Genomic DNA, 13,793 nt, shown 5'->3' on the forward strand with positions numbered 1-13,793 from the left:
CCTTTGCATGCTTCATTTTCACGTGCGAGCATACTTCAAAACCGCGCCGCCCACACCCGAGAAGTGGGAACCCTCAGCATACTTTGCCTTCCCTATATATGTGCGAGGTTTTTCCGACGAAATTTGTTTTATTTTCGCAACAAACACACACACACACACACACACACACACCTCGAACCTGTGAGTGATTCCCGCTGTTTACGTCAGCCGGGTCCGAGAGCCATGGCCCGGCACACGTTCGATGTCTTTCAACGGCCTCTTACACATCCGGCCGTGAAAAATAACGATGCAGCTCGACAAAAAAGCAATCTGTCGTCCGGCGGTTTTACGCGCTGCCAAGTCCGTGCCGACGGATGCTCGCACCATCGCCTGTATGTGTGTGTGCGGGAAATGGAGGTGACAGTTCGGGGCGGTGCGCTTATAGTGGGATTAATCTTTCATGGAGATTGTCCCAAATTCGACCAAAATGGCCACTATTAAACTCGCTTGCGAGATCTTTTTCTCTCCGTTTGGCATGTTTCTCTTCGAGCTCGGAGATCAGTTGTACACTTTATGTAGTTTTTGTTAAAGTTTAACAAACTTTAACTGATGGAATAAATATTCTTGATGTTTTAAACGTTAATTGAATCATAGTTTTCATTTATTTCAATGAATTATTATTTTAATCTATCAGAAAAAGCGGTAATGGAGAAGGACAGAAACAAACAGATCTTGTTAACTGATTATGTATATGCTGTGTAAAATGACCAGCTTTTTGTTATTCCTTGCGTAACTGGCGTCAACGATCGTTAGAATACTAATAGAGTCGTCACAAACACCGCAGCACGTAACGCCCGGGCCGGAATGCTGTGGCCGGCCAGGAGTTTGCACAAAATCAAACATTGGCAATACGTACGTTGCATTAAAGTTAATAAAATTCTCCTGATTCTCCCACCCCTCTTCTCCCTCCCCCTTTCATTCCCGGCCCTGGAAACTCGAATGGGGATGGGTTACGTGACGTAAAACTTTCGATTGAAGAAAATCCCACCGATAGCATCTGTCCATTACGGCCCAGCTCTCTCTCTCTCTCCCTCTATCTCTATCTCCCTCTCACTCACCCATCCTGGATAGTCGGGTCCTTGCGTAAGTGAATCACTATCCATTTTGGTCCCATTTCCTTCGCCATTGGCAACCCGTTGCGAAGCGCCAAAGCGGCTCCCCGTTTCGCCCCCCGCTGCTATTCTTCCCTGTGCGCTCCATTTCTTTCAATTCGATTTCAATTAGGAAAATGTCAACGACAAGATGGGAAAGAGATTAAGGCAACAAAGCGCATTGCTGTGCGCGCCCGGCGTGACAAAAGGTTGGATGAACTCCACCGGCTGTGTGGCAAAGCGGCGGGATGAAAGTAAAAAGGAGTATGAGAAAAAACAAAAAGGAAAACCTTTGACATTCTTTGAAAACAGGCGGATGAAAGAGACACTCAAAGGGTAACACAACGGCCAACACGTCGTAAAACTTGCTACAGTTCCGAGCAAATGTTGCGGAGCGGTGTGCGTTTCTTGCAAGGCGTCTCCGATGTACCGATGCTACCGATACTTCATCCTTTCGCCTGTGCCGGTAGGGACTTTTCCGAACCGAAAGTTTCCCGAGGTTTTCCCCCCGGGTGGCAGGGAGAAAGGGTGAGGAGGACATCCAGTCGGTCGATGGTATTATGCAAATATTCACCACGTACCGCGGTGATGAATGAGACAGTCACGGCGCGTTCAGCGTTTCTCTGGACAGGTGACAGCCCGCTCACTGGCAGGATATCGTCGGAGTGCATGAGTTTTGAAGAAATGGGCAGAACAACACATCCTACCACATTCCCCCACTCGCATTGTTGTGAGTTGCGCCGAAGGCGAACTTAAACGAACGGGGCAACGCAAATGATAAAAGGTTGATAAAAATGTTGATGATGATGATGATGATGATGATGCGACTGTCACCATAATATCACCGCTAACTGAAGCCCTCTGGAATCCGCTCGTTCACACCGCCTGCCCATGTCCTATCTTTACGGCGTCGCCGATGGCGCATGGCGATGGGAAAACGGTTTGCTCGATCGTCACCTTGCCGCCTTTCCTTTTTTTTTGTTGTTCACCGTCTCCAGGTTCCTGCCCGAACCGTGGAAGCTTACGGTTTTTATTCGTTTTTCCCACTCCCCAACCCCCCATAAAAGCCACAAAGCGGGTGCGATTTTCAGTCCCAAGAAAAACGGATTGCCCGCGGGTAATCGATTTCTTGGCGGCTTCCTGTTTCTTCCTCCCCCACAAACAGGCGGACACCACGGGAAAAAACACTGGAGTGAGGTTTTTGAAGGAAAACCAGCGCGATGACAACGGCAAACCACCCCCACTTGCCTCCCCCATCCGAACATCGGCTCAGTCCGGATAGTGGAAAGTATTGTCCCTTGCGGGAAAATTTCACCTAATCCCATCGTTCGCGTAACGGTTCTGCGTGAAGTGTATCGACGAGACGGCTTTCGTGGCAGCGATTTTGTGGCTCCCGGTTTTCCACCCCCGCCGCTAAAGCAGTACATTTTACGAGCCTTCCCGCGCGCCACGTTTGAAGCGAACGATCCGACGTAAGCGCAGAGGCAAACAAAATCAACTAGAACAAGCGCGCGCGCGCCCACCCGATGGAGACGCACGGTAGGCCACTCCGGATGAGTGCTCCGAGGGGGAGGAAGAAATTTAAAAAGTAATAAAAATTTATTTCTTACTCAACCGTTCCGCGACCTGATAGGTTCCGTCTTTCAACGACCTCGAAGAGTGGCTACTGCTCACTTCGCCCCTGCTCCAGGAAAAGTCAACCCTCCCCTCTTCCACCCCTCCCTGCCTCCTGACCACTGGGGTACGCCGCACAAGGGGCGAGTGAGATTTTGATTCGTTTTCATGACTCCACCGTTACGTGATTCCCATTCAATATTAATCTGATTTTTATTTGTGTTTTCCGCCCAACGATGCGGGAGCGCTGAGGGAGAGAGAGTGTTGGAGGGAGCACTTATTCGGGATTTACAGATGGGGTGGTATGATTTTTCCCTCCACCACCTTCCCCTCGTGTGCAAAGCCCGATGCGTGGGATTGAATTGGATTCGAGAAACCATCACGACGGACTTTCTCTGATTTCAGTTTCAGAAAAAACTAAAGGTCGGGCCCATTCTGCCCGAGGAGTTGTAATATCTCCTGTGTTTTTTTCCCAATCTTCTTATTGTTTCCGTTCCACTTACCCGCCTTTGCCTTTGGTCCAGAACCCTGTGTTCGTAACTGACCGACGACCACACCAAACAAACGGAACACAAAGTTGAAGCGAGGATGTGAGCGAAAGTAACCACCAGAACTCACTCATCCGTTGTTTTGCTGCCTTTTTACATCGATTACCGACAGTTTTCCAAACCCCTCGCGATGGGGAGGGAAAAAAAACATCATCGATCCGATATCGGTTCATGAGCCGTTTAGGGGATTTTCCACCCGTTTTTCCAACCCTCCCCGAGGGGGTTTGAAAACTGCTGCAACGTTGCATATAATTCATTCCGTTTGGTGCATTTGGTGCAGCCCGCTCCGTGGGGTAAAGGGAGTGAAAGAAAGAAAGGGAAAGAGAGAGAGAGCGACCGATTTTGGCCCCATTGTGGCCCACTTTCCCTAACCCCTCCTCCCTTCCCTTCCATTCACTGCACTTCCGGTCGGGCCAGCGGTGACACCGTTTGGCTTTTGGGGTCGCAAATTGGTTTAAATCTAAATTTGAGCTGACTTTTATTGCCCACTATGGTCGCCGATTGCCGGCTGGAAAACCGAAACCCACATCCGGGGTTCGGCCGGGATCACCCATTAAAATCAATTTAGCAAAGAGCTTTCCCTGGCTTCGGCTTGTTTAACCTCTTCCCCGTGCCCTCCCCCTTCCTCACAACGAGCGATGGTCTTCTGGCGGCCGTTTTGTCCACCCCAGCGGTGGCCAGCGGTGTTCCCGGGAAGTAGCGAAACAAAGCACTGGAAACCACCATGTGAAGCGTCGGTACGCCCCTGGAAAAAGAAACCACCTTTTTCCTACCCCTTAAACACACACACACACACCCACAAGATCGGTGAGAACAACGGCATCGATAATAGTTATCGTCCCCGTCGGTGTTCTGCCCGTCGAGAATCCTTCGGTAATCAATGACTCTTTTTTGTCGTCGTATTCGATTCCCTTTGTTCGAACGGAACTAATATGGCACGCTGATGATTTCTTTCTTCCGGTAAACGAAACCCGATGAGCACGGGTTGGCAAACGGATGTAATTTTCCCGGGGAGCACTTTCCAGTGTCTGTTTTACGTCTGACTCTTAGACACATACCGCTGGCAATTCAATTACATCTTACCGGTGATGTCGGAACTAATGTGATAATGGACGGTTTTTTTTTATACAACCACCGAGGGTGGAATGTTCGGTTCAGCGACGGGAGTGTGTGATAATGAACATATAACGTTCACATTACGTAAGAAGCTGTTAATGTTCACGTAGCAACATAATAGAAATTCTACACAAGCACTCCATTTGTTACACCCTTCTTTGATTCAACTACTGTTTAATGCATTGCAACATAATGACTTGGATGCATTTTCTTGTGTTGTTACTGAGTTCACTTTGTTTCAATTTCAAAGACATTTGTTGGAATATTGTGCAATCCAATCATGTGTTGTCCATTGGCCATTGTTTGTTGCAAACAAGCAAACCGATGGTTTTACACCGTTGTCGAGTCCAGGTAAGCATTGTTCAGCTCGAGAAACATTTGACGTCCAACTAAAATACTGTTGCCTATCAGTGCATGGTCCAAACGTAAATGAATATAATTCAAACGCAACGAAACATTTGATGTCTCCGATGTCAATACACGTTTATATTGTCTGGATTCGTTTCTTGTCTTACTGTCGCTTTTTACAATCGTTGATAAACAATCATTGAGTGAGAAATCTTATGGTAAATTGGTAATGGTAATTATACTGCGGAGCACAAAGAGCTTTTTTAATCGTTCAAGTTAGTTGGCAGACAAAAATAATGAAGAAAACCCATCCTGCAATGCACGAACACTTGCAACAACTGTAAAACAACAACTCTGTTTATCATAACATTTTAATGAGCCTGAATTATATTTTGATTATTATTATAATGATCTTTGCAAATGAAAGCAACAAACCGAAGTTAAACCTATATCATGTAAACGTATCAGCTTGGGGGCATCAAATGTTTCGTTGCATTTGAACTTTATTCATTTACGTTTGGACCATGCACAGATAAGCAACAAGTAACCAGTTTTAGAAGGACAGAAAATCCTCCCAAAGCTGGAAAACGAAACTTACTAAGATAAGAATTTTCTTTTTTTAATGCAGTACGTTTTCGCTTCCCTCAAATGGAAAGAGTTTCCTTAAAACCCGTTTGCAACGATAGCATCTTTCACTTCCTGAAACTTGAACTAACACTTGTGGTTTGGGGTTCAAAAAGCGTTTCATGGTTAGCGGTGAGTGAAGGTAGCAATCGTTTATAAGGGGCTTATGATTTGCATTCCCTAGAGTATAAACTTAGAGAGCCGATACCTTGTTTAAATCGGTAAGCTGGGAAAGCATCAGAATTTGTTGAATTCTATAAGTTAAAATCTTCCTTCCCGTTTGCTGTACATCGTAGAGAGGACAACAGGACAATGCAATACCTCAGTTATGTAGCTTGTAACTAGTATATTTTGGTACATTTGAAAAAAGAATGAAGAGCGAAATTGATAAATGTATCATTATTTCCCGCTTCATCTAATACTAGCTGCAGATTGATTAGATGCTAGAAGACTTTCATTATTCAAACTGATAAAATTATTCAACTATGATTGCACCGCAATATGGAACCGTTCAACATAGGCTGGGCCCGTGTCCCAGGCTCGATAATCATGCTGCGTATAATGACGATAAGCACATTATTCCCCTCCAGCACATCGATTGTCCAATCATGTCCATGCCATCGGAACCATCGCATTGCCCTCGGAAAAGGGACCGGCTCACATGTGTTCCCCATCTGTCGAGCGTACTGACTCCCGTTGAGCCCCCGACGAACTGACGTTACACATCCGGTCCGGCGTCCGTGACGAAATCGAACGACGGGACGCAAATCTCACAATGCCAATAATCTGTCCACCTAGATTTTCCGGCCCCTGTGAAGTCTGGGCCGGCTTCTGGGCTTTCTCGCTTTTCCGCTCGCTCGCGTCACCCGAGGTGGATCATTCCGCAGCTGCACTTTCGGTCGGGTGAGCTTTCGAGCACAATCAGGACGGCGCTATCATCGCCCGGTTCGCCCGCTCGGCCATCCCAACCCCACCCCACCGGCCCGCCCGGTGGGTAAATTTTAATGAGCGCGTCAATTTCGAGTCACCAGAACACAATCGGCCGCCTAATCGTGGGATCGAGATCGTGCAGCTTATGCTTGATTTAACAGCAATTATGCGTCCGTTCCACCCGTCACCGCGGCGTCCCGTCCGTGTACTCGGGGACGACGGAAGAAGAACGGTTTGGCCACCCTGAGTACGTCGTGGGCGACCTCAAAAATCGATTTGTGTGCCGATGCAACGCGCCCGAGCCGAACGGAGCAGTGCAATCGTCTCCGGAATCCGATTGAGTTGTCGTCGTAGCATCCGTCCACGTTCTTCGCAATTCGCAATCCGCATTTCGAGTCGACCGAGCTGGGCTTGGGATGAATAATAACTTCCCTGGTAGCGCACGCTCTGCGCGGGTGCGGTGTGTGCATTTATGCACATGAAATTAAATATCAATCGATCGAGGCTTGCCATTCGGCCTAGGTTCGGCCTTTGACGGGAGACTTTGGCTGTCGGTGGCGAAAGGAAATTTCAGAAGACAATTTCCTCCCGTCACGCACGGCTGCACACGCAGGCCACCGAGCACGCAACGTGCGGGGACTCGAGCGGCGAGCGCAATCTTGATGCCACCGAACACGGTGTCCCCCTGTCGAGAACGGAAAAGGGTCGGGAAGCGGCCAATTGAATGTTGAATTTTGGATTGCATGCTCTAGGCCAGACCTTCGGGGCAATTCGATGTTGGTAAGCTGATACCCACAACCCGATTTTACGACACAACTCGTTGGGTTCATTTGAAACTACCGATCTATCGATTAAATATGGAAATATTGCCCAGAACAAGCTGTCATTAAGTCAGAAATAGAAGTAACTCAACATCAATTCGTTTTAATTTCAAAATATGTTTGAGACACATTATATTGTTTCCTAACATTAGTGGAGTATTCTGAATAGAAAAATATAGTATAGGCAACAATTCTACCAGATACTACAGGACATTTTGAACCTGTTTGTCTACCTACTCCTCTGAACTTTTGTTCTGCCCTTCCAAAACAAACTCTTGACAGCGCTGCAAACTCGTGACGAAATCGTCAAAGAATGGCCGAATTCCGAACCGACCACCATCGAGCGAACCTGTCAAGTGGTCGAACCCTCGTCACCTCACCTGAATCCTCGAATCCCGGTGCCCGGAAAGGGGCCTGAGTTGGAACGGGTCTTGACACGGTGCGCTGCGGTGAATCTGACGCGTGCTCCGAATTTCACGTGACGATGACGTGTCGTGCAGACGCGGCAAACTGTCTGTCTACAAATCGGATGGCATCGATTCAATGTGCACCACCAACGAACCTCCCCCCCCCCCCCCCCCCCTACCACCCCCGGGGGCCATGATTGCACACCAATGGAATGCCTACCTCGGCCAAGGGTTGCGGATCGAAGCTCTCGAGTTCGCAACGTAACGATGGGCGATTAACGACACCGCGCTAGACACGATTGGTGGTCGGCCCGGGTCCAAATTGGTACCGCGAAAACTAATGATCTTTTAATCGTGCCTGACGACATCTTGCCCCCACCCCCTCTATTTCCTGCTCTCTCTCTCCCTCTTTACTCCTTACGAAAATTGATCGTTCGTGCCGATCGTGAACAGAAATCGAAACCAGAGCAGGTTCTCGGTGTCTTCAATTGTAGTTGTTGTGGTTGGATGTTCACACCATTTGCAATTTCGCGGCTTGAGAGCGTGAGAAAAAATGCGCAATGCGCCAATAACGGTCACCGACACCGACCATAGTTTGTTGCACCTGAAGGAAAGGGTAAACTACAAACGAATGTTTAGCGATTCGATGTGGTTTCTGTAATAGCTGCAGGAAGTGGCATGAATATGTTTCTGGTTTTTGTTTTCATTCTAACGGTTTGATAGTGTTTTGTAAATGAACCTGTATTGTAGGGTTTTATTTTAAATAAATTAGAGTAATTTATCGATTATTAGTCTTCTTTGCTAGTGTACTTAACTCAAACCACTTTCAAGTGTAATCAGTTTGTAAATATGTCTTGGTAAAAACAAAAATTCTTTTGTCCATTTATGTTTATTTATCGTGTTTTATTTTAATTATATTTGTTTTAAATTATTTGTGAAGTATAATTAATTCATTTTCTCCCCATTAATAATTTTTCAAAATGTTTACATTACATATTTTATTTGAATGTCTTTTTTGTTAGTTCTTGTCATAAATATTCTTTCCTAAACCCCACGCTGACGCTAAGGTAAGCCGTTCTATACTCCATCAGCAACAGTAAATCAGCTCGCCTATCTTTTATCACACTCATCATCATCATTCTCATCGTCGTCGGGCGTTGCGCTCGCACATCCTTGCGTCACTCATCGCGGCGTGGCGCCCTTTTCGACGCAGCGACCACATCTCTGACCATAGAACCTAGTCTGCACGTGAACACGATTGCTAAACTCGCGCTAGCCGACGATCGAGCACATCCCCTCCCCCCCACTCCCAGGGGCCCATGGTCCGATTTTGCAGCATTTAATTAGAGCAACGGGGCATCGGGCGTTCGTGGCGCGGCATAAATCATGATTACGACGGGCGTTCTTTGGGGTGCAACCCAACCGGCCCGCAGGTGAATTGCGGTACCCCGTCCCCGAGCGAGGGAAAAGGGGATAGAAAGGCGGGCGGAAAGCGATAAGAATAGCTGCAACTAGCAAACTGCCCTTCAGTCAGTTCCGTGCGCGTAATGTGCAACTCCCTCGAATGCATCACTCTCCGGGGTTCGGGTTGGAGGGACCCCAAAAGGGGAAGGATGCCGCCAAATAGTGGCCATCATCGAGCCATGTTTTTGCCGTTTGGGTTTTGTTTTTTTTTAGTTTGTTTGCAATTTCACAATTACTTTAATAATAGAACATGGCACGATGGCGGCGGCACAGAACCGTGCGGGATGATCTTCCCGTAGCGGAGACATTTAAAGATGCACCAAGGAAGCGTTTGCACAAGCACACGGCCAACTATCTTGCGGACCCGTCTCTCGGCCACATTTGCTGTTCATAATGAAGCATGCGGCAGCCTTAAATCACATCATCTTTTGCGTAGTTTGACTCATTAGCGAACGAATCGACACAAAAACCACAAAATTTTAATCACCAAAACAAAAATGTTAAAAGAAAGCGAAAACCTTACAACCTCTGTTTGCTTTGTGGTTTAGGCACGATTCGGTTTTCCGGACCAAATGATCGAAAAAATGTTATGTTAATTAGGAAAAAAAGTCTTCCATCCCACAAGGGCGTGCCATTTGAGCTGGAAAACTCTCCGTTTTGAAACGAAAATCAACGGAGACTACAATAAAAATAAAAACATCTTGCTCCCTTAACGATGTTTGCGGTGTACTAATGAATGTTTTGAGAGTTATAACTAGTTCAGGGAGATTTTTACTACTGGTTAAGGGTGAACATCTAACGGTACGACTGTTTATTTCGCATCTATAGTCCGTTTGAACCAGATTTGCCGTAACCATAAGTTAAACGGGCCATGTCCAAATGCAATTGTGAGACAATTGAATTTTTCCACACGATTTTTAGGGAGCCAAGGCTCACGCTTTTCCTCTCGGAATGGAAGTCCTGCTAAGAAAATCGTTCGTTTTCCCTTCCATGTTTGCCAGTGTTCTTCGTTCGCTTACGAAAATCTGCGGGGACGAAAAAACATGATAACTTTTATTGCCTCCCCCCCCCCCCCCCCCCACCCTCGTCGGCCAGCGGAGGATCATTTTTGTCGACGGGTCGACCGAAAAAGAACCAAAACGAGGCCACCTTTCGGCAACAAGGCTGGCCTGTGGTCCGGTCCCGGGGACTGTTTATGAATTTTAATTAACCAACAACGCCGGGTGCGCCTTCCGGACGCACGGAGAAACGCCAAGAATAAAGCGACTCCCGAAGCAAACAACAACGGCAGCCGAAAAGAAAGGAAAAAAAACGAACAGGGTATTAATTAGTGAAGTCGAACGAAGCGATTGTTGCCCGGGGAGAAAGGAGAGGGCTCCGAGGGTACTGTCCCTTTTTTCATCCATTTCCTTCCTCATCCCGGCCGGAAGTTACGGATCGTATGCGGGTTGTTGAATTCGAGGGTTCTCTTCGGCCCGGCTTGACTTTGTGTGCATGCGTGGGTGTCTGTGTCGGTGGAGGCCGACGAGAGTACGAGATGAATAATTGACATCCAGAACATAGCCATAAACAACATGTTTAGCACCGAGATTCAGCTTCTCGGAACGGGGCTCGAACGTTCCGTCCGAATGGCAGCCCCCTCGGCCTAGCGCCCATTTAATGAAACACATCTTGATCAGGCACATGAGACTTAAATCATAATAACAACCTACCCGTTCCGGCCGGGTGCAAGGGCGTCCGTTACGTCAAGATCCGTATCGGCGTGTGTGCTGCCACGTCCACTGACGGACGTGGCCCGGTTGCAGCGTATCTCGATCCCAAATCAACCCCAGGCTGATTAGCACGCAATTGTTCACCGGAAGCTGTGAAACTGGCCACCGGGAAAGGGATTTACCCGCACCACGGGGCAACTGCTGTACGGTGTGTAGGTATTTATCACAGTCTTGCAGCACCGGTTGCCAGTGGCAGGTGGAACAAAAGCCCATCCAAACCGCCCCCCGTCCGAGCAAAGAAACGTGAGTTGGGTGAAAACTTCAAGTCTCCACCGGGTTACACGCCGGGTTTTCTCCGTTTGCTCGAATGCATTGCGTACGGGGCGTTTGGACGCAACCACTCGAAACAATCTAATAGCATAATCCCGTCCTCGAGTGGAATTCCTTCCAGAAATCCGAGCGCAGGATCGGGAAACGGAGTGTGTGTGTGTGTGTGTGTGTGTGGCTCGATTATCGAACGATGAGAAATGAGTGTACCCTTGTGTATTTGCACGCCTTACAACCGAACGGCAGGCATCAATCCAATCGCACGAGCAAACAAACCATTCCCAAAACGCAGCCCGGTGCTGGGTAAATACCGGGAGCTAAGAGTGTTTGTACAGGGTCCGTAATTGCACGTACGCTTCGGTTCGGTTTGGTGAACGACGGCTTATACTATTTCCTTCCTTATCGCCTGTATGTTGGCGATATTTCACCGCGTCTAGGGAAAGTTTTATTTTCAAATTCATTTGCGAAAATATTAGTTCTCTCGGAGCCATGTTTGTCAATGTCAGTACGAGCAAAGGCTCAATGCGACGTGGAAAAGGTGCATCTAACTCAGCTGCAGTCCTTCCAACCTATTTGTCCATCCCATTTGTCATCCTGTTTATTAGTGCCAGTTGCGCTCCAGTTTCTCGTGGAGAATTTGATTTGTGTTCCGGTCCAATTCCGGGCTCTGTGTGTCAGTTTCACTAAAAGCGCCACAGGCCGGCGATACTGTTGTGTTGAAACAAGTGATCACGTTCACACCGGAACGGGCACCGGGCGTTAGTTCAGCCTCCTGTCGCGCGTGTTTGCAGTTGGACTAGGACACGTGCGCAAATCCGCGTCCACCAGAGTCGCCTCCTGGCGCATTGCAAATCGTGACATTGAAACATTCGACGTGGCCGAGCGTTCGATTGAATAGTTTGTAGAATTAACAGTGAGTACACGAAAAAACAACAAGCTATGTTGTCGTATTCCCATTCGCGAGATCTCAAGCACGAACCTCGGTTTCAAAGCAAAATACCGTGGTACTCTTCCCGGGCTACGGTGTGTGTTTGGTGTTTTCGCGTGTTTACAATATCATTTCAATTAAATCCTCAATCAGTTGGGAAAACGGCCCCCCCACGAGTGCATCATCCAGTCTCCAGTGCCAAACGCACGACGAGCCCATTCAATCACTGAAGCTGATCGAGTTAACGAGCGGATAAACACATTGACCCGCACCGGAGAGGCCAGGCTGGTTGATGATGTCGGTTCTTCTCTCCTTTTTTTTCCCCGTTTATCTTTTCCTTCTCCCTGCACGAACAGCCAGTTGGCGTGCGGTGGTATGTTGCATTCATGTGCCAGCCTGTTTGAATTTATGCTGTCATTGTGATGCCGTTTGTGCGGCAAACAACGCACGTTTGATTCTACTTTTGATTTTTTAATTCTCCTTTTCTTTGCAAGCTTTGCACAGTTGCATGAGACGACGGTACAATCGGTTGGATTGATAAATAAATACTGTCGAACGAGTTCAAGTACCATCCACTAGACGAAATTTTGACCGATAGCACTACGAATACCAACAACTCAAAAGTTTCTTTTTTTGTTTTATATATTCTGTAGCAATCTATTATATCGACTATCGGTTTATTCCAATATGTCCTATCGTTTATGAATAAAAACAATGTCTCAATTTTATTACCAAAAATTCAAATGTAAATTTACCTCTTTTTAAATAACTACCCATCACACACATTGGAAGTACGGGGAATGTAGCACATTATATTACCAGTGCTTCGAAATTGATTGATGCACTCCACCAAATATGAAGCCGGGAGTGCTGAACCCCGAACCGTTGTGCAGTGAAAAATCCCATTTGCCCACTCCAACCTGCCGAGGGAGAGAAAGAGAGAAAGGGTGAATGCATTCAGGCGCGATGCCATTCTGGAGTTCACTTTGCACTTGTGTATGCACATCAGTCAATGTTACGATGATTGATGTCAGCACTATTGAACCCCTAAGGAGGGGGAAGGACCGGGGGTGTACGATCACGCCACCGCACCAGCACCCTCAAACACTCCACAAACGTTGAAGGGATGCATAATTTTCGCAACCAAAAAAAAACAGTTTATGGGAAATGTTTTTCAAAGTTAGTTCCGGTAACTCGTGCGTAAAGCATGCTGAAAATGATATAGATGGACCAATTTCGTCGAATAGCGATACTGTGAAATATCGGGTCCTTTTTATTTTAATTCCAGCAGAAGTAATGAAGCGGAAAATTATTGCTTCGCTATTACGAGTTTCCAAATCCAATTCCAATTTCATAGAATATCAAATGTTCCGAACCGTACGGAGGGCATTCCTCCGATGCTTTCAATCACGTACCGGGGTTGAGTGGTAACACACACGCAAAAAAAAAAACGCGACCATTGGAATGACGCATAATTTTAAATCATCCTCAACCCCTGCTCGGTCATATCGAAAACCCACTTTGTCTTTCCAGTGTATTTTTTTTTTCATCCTCACCACCCAACAATCCACTACTACTAACATCCCAACGTCCCAACGCGACGTGATCCCCGCCGGTTGCACGCAAGGCAGAAACAACATATTCATGATTATGCATTTTTATGGATTTTGCTACCAACCGACCGACCAACCACCAACTGCGAATCACCCCTGCTGCTGCTGCTCCAGCGGTGTAGCATTATCTGTTCCCGTCACTCGGCATGTGCACCGCACCGGGGGGGGATTTGCATGCCCTTTTGGCACAAAACATGACGCACCGTTTTTA

General features: G+C 47.2%; 1 long non-coding RNA gene across 1 annotated transcript in view; it reads left to right on the plus strand.

Annotated features, from left to right (window-relative positions):
* LOC131260723 (uncharacterized) overlaps positions 1-13,793 on the plus strand; it is a 63,575-nt gene that overhangs the window by 49,147 nt on the left and 635 nt on the right. The window lies entirely within an intron of this gene.

Source organism: Anopheles coustani, chromosome 3, assembly GCF_943734705.1.
Source record: "Anopheles coustani chromosome 3, idAnoCousDA_361_x.2, whole genome shotgun sequence".
In the NCBI taxonomy this organism is placed as follows: Eukaryota; Metazoa; Arthropoda; class Insecta; order Diptera; family Culicidae; genus Anopheles; species Anopheles coustani.